The sequence below is a fragment of the Pseudopipra pipra genome, chromosome 1 (assembly GCF_036250125.1).
Source record: "Pseudopipra pipra isolate bDixPip1 chromosome 1, bDixPip1.hap1, whole genome shotgun sequence".
NCBI lineage: Eukaryota > Metazoa > Chordata > Aves > Passeriformes > Pipridae > Pseudopipra > Pseudopipra pipra.
In genome coordinates, this window is record NC_087549.1 from 133,652,972 (window position 1) to 133,657,068 (window position 4,097).

Sequence of the window (4,097 nt, forward strand, 5' to 3'; positions counted from 1 at the left end):
TTTTTTACCTATGGTTCCCAGAAGCCATGAAGAGCTTTTATGTGCATATATATATATATATATATAATGCCATTCTAAGAATTCCTGCAGGAATACAGCATTGATTATCAGATCTACTTCTAAATCAGAGTCAACACTTGGAAAATAGAAATTACAGCTTTTTAAATAAGTGGTCACATGGGTATTGTCATGATAAAAACTAAGTTTGGATTTCATTGCATAAGAAAGTTTTATTCTGATGCAACACAGCATAGTGGGATAGACAACATAGTGTGTGTAGACCTCTACATCCTTCATGATACAGCTAACTTCACTTTCTTTGCCTTTTTATTATACCCAGGGAATATCTATTTCAACCAAAATGTTCACTTATTAGTGAATTAATTAGATTTGCTTGAAACAGAATGGGATGTCAGACACACGCTGGCCTCAGGGGATGGAGCTGACACCATCTGACTGGCACAGCTGACACTGCTGGATCCTGAATCACTGAGATCTGAGCAATTCCCTTTAGTTCCACCACACTGCACTGCAAGTCCTGAGATCTGCAGCTTGTTTTGTTCTGCAGCATGACCTTCTGTCAGGCTTCTCTAACTTATCTAACAGTCACCTCTCACTCCAAGACATGAGGCTTCATGATCCAGCCTACGAAGCTCCTTTTTTGCCGTATGTCAGGTTTTTGTAGCTTTGCTCTTATAACCTCCTCAGACACAAGATTTTACAAGAGCATCTTTTATTTCAAACACTGGTGAGCATGTTGGAGTCACTAGTCCAAATAAAGAACTAGTGTATAGTATGAACTCTTGTAGTAGCTATGTAACTTATGTTCAGCTGCTCTTTCATACTGCAATTAATATATTTAATAAGCATCCAGTTTTCCCATAATAGTCTAAATATGGCTTCTTCCACACACTATGGAAGCTTTTCTCTCCTACAGAGATTCTTTTCTTTTCTCTGCATTATACATTTTGGTGTGGATCTCCATTTCTATCACGAATTCCTGACCTTAACATAAAAGGTTCGCTCCCTCAAAGAAGTTGACATTCATCAAGACATAATTTTTTTATCTATCACCACAAAAAACTGCACATCTCTTATTCTTGCACATTGCTTTAATTGAATGTTCTTGAATCTACGAATACAGAAGAGACATAAATAGTAGCTCTGACAAGACTGGACCCCTACATATTATTTTCTTATAAGGAACCTCAGTGCTACAAGAAAAATACACTGCAGAACCTTGAGAGAACATTCACAGACCTCAGAGAACTGCATAAAACTTAGCTAATGCCTCCAAATGCTGCAAACCAGAAGGGGTAATATTTTGTCCATGTGGCTTCACAGCACCCTTTATTCCTGTCTTTGGTTTTGCTTCCACATCCAGATTTGCTTATTATTTGAGATGCAGCCCCTTCCTTGTGCTTGCTTTTCTTCACACTTGCTCAGATTTAAACTAGGAAAAGCTTAACTGCAGTCAGTAGTCTCAAGCTATTAAACATCAGTGCATAGGCCTTTCCTACTTTATTACCCATTAATTTTTTGGTCCCCAGTTTTATGGAAGATGGTAAAGAGTAGTCTTTATAATCCTTTCTTTAGAGATTTCAGAAAGAAATAAATGAAAAGTGAAAAAACTTAAGTTATTGTAATACGCTAATCATTATAGGGCACAAGTGGTTGAACATCACCAGACCAAATGAGAATGTCCCAAAAAAGGCATTTTTGGGACATATTATCTATGATAGAGTGTTGGCATCAAAGCAGGAAGGTATTTTTAATGAAATATTCTGGAGAAAAGTATATGGAACAAAAGTAAAAAATTTATTAGAATGAGGAAGTGAGAGAGAAGGAAAGAAAAAGGAGGAAGACAAAGCTGGTTTTCTTTTTTTCTGCTGGCTCCATGACAGAAAATGTCATATATTTTTGATTGCATGGTACCAATTATTTCAGCACCTTATAAAGAATTAAACAACACGTTTGATCTTGGCAGTCCTGGAGTCCAAATTACCCTTTAGGATCCCTCCATAAGCTTCTTTACCCAGTCAAATGCGTACAAATCTGCTTCTCATCCTTTACAACAACCTTTCCAAAGACAGTTGCCACTCCACTCCACACCACTCACTGTTGAGCAGCAGCAGTAGCAAACCCAGTTGTGCATCAGGCACAGGATTTGCATGTCTTAGAATTGAATATAGTTGGAAAAATTGTTTCCTTGGGGTAAAAGAATTAGGAGAGATGCCATTGTCCAACTATCCCTAGTCAGGAAGGAGACTGCTTAATGGACCGCTCTATTTCAAAGTGGGACACCATCATCTTCATTTTACAATTAAAGAAGTAAAATCTTCAGGATATCACTGAAGAAAGGGTAAATCATTAAGGCAGCATGAAAATCTGAACTAAAGGAAAGACTACAGTACTCAATGAAGAAGACAAGTGAGAGCTGGACAGGCTGAGCAGAACCTGAAGAGGTGGCTGAAAGTGTAGTCCTTCCCCCTTCCCACTTGTCCAGAGATGAAACAGAGCTTTGGGAGCCCAGGAACAGGACAGATGTAGTGTCCCTGTCCCTGAGAACCAACCCAGGCAATCACAGGAGATGGGTGCAGAAGCAATCGTAGGGAAATATGTTAAATACATACAGGATTACAGTTTGTTTGTTTTGCTCGTAGCTTCTGGTTTCCAATCTCATAAGCAAAGATTGAAAATCAAATCCCATCTTTAATTGGATTGGTCTAAAGGTCAAGTCTCAAATCACATGATAGAAACTCCAGTCTCGTTTTACTACTAAGCCTACCTGGGCATTGTTGAGATAAATAAACCCTTAGGATACCCAATCTTGACAGGGCCTGAAGGATATCCCCTGTCCAGTTACAAAAGTCTGAGAAGGGTGAAGAGGCTGACTTGGAACAATATCACATACACAAACATCACTGAATAACTTCTAACATCTCTTCTTCAAACACAAACCCATGTTTCCCAGCAAAGCTGTCTTCCCTGTCTTTTACAAAGAAGCTGACACTTAGATTCACACTTAACTGTCATCACAGACATATCCCAAGTTTCTTTAATGATCCCTGTGTCAGTAACTCATAAAACATCACACAGGAAGTCAGAGGCAAGGAGAGGAATTGGATGCAGGTTTCCTGGAGCTAAGGATAGTTCTCTAATTACGAGGAGCTTTACAGATTAGAAAGCCAGAAGGCAACCTTGTGATTAGCTATTCTCTCTTCCTGCAGAACATGAGCTGCAGACACTGCCTAAATTAATTCCTTTCTGAATTATCAGGAGTTGTCATATTTTTCGGTTCACAGACCTGCTACAAATTTTCCAACAGTAATACAGATTGCTGTAAAGTTTAAGCTTCCTGACAACATGTAGTTTTATCCTAGCTACCATTTGTTATTGCTGGCAGGTAATCCATTAAAACAGGCTGCATTAGAGATATTCTGAAAGAACTGCTGAACTTGATTTAAACGTTAGAGAGCTCACCACAACTTTTCGCAAATTATTTTGACAGCTGATTACCCTCACTTCAATATGTAGCCTGGATTTTTTTCACTGTAGTATTCAGCCAACATAACTTATGATTTCCATGACTTATCTGAAGTGTCCAGAATGGTGGCAAAATATGGAACATATAGATTACTCCAGAGAAGAAGCCCAGGTAAAAGAAGAAAAAGTGTAATATATAGATACAAATATAGATATAGAGGAATATAAATTCAACTGGTCCTACTACATATGTGGAAATTCAACCACACACTGAAACTTCTTGGTGATCACAATGAAAAATTTGAGGTATTTTCAACTACAACTTTTTTATTTTAAAATTAAAAAAAACCTAATAAAGTAAAAAACTAAAAATATTAACAGTCACCATGAACAATCTCAAACTTGACCATAATTTCACCAACCCCATCCCCCAAACAAATGCTAATAAATGTTTGTTAATAACACTGTGAAAACAATGATGTTACCTGCAGGATTACAGTTTTTGTAACATACTCAGGTAAATTCTTATGGAGAACAACTACCACATAAGTCAGTTTCTAGGGAGTTTCTCAGGAATTAGTGGCAGACCTAGTATTACACATAAAAAGTCT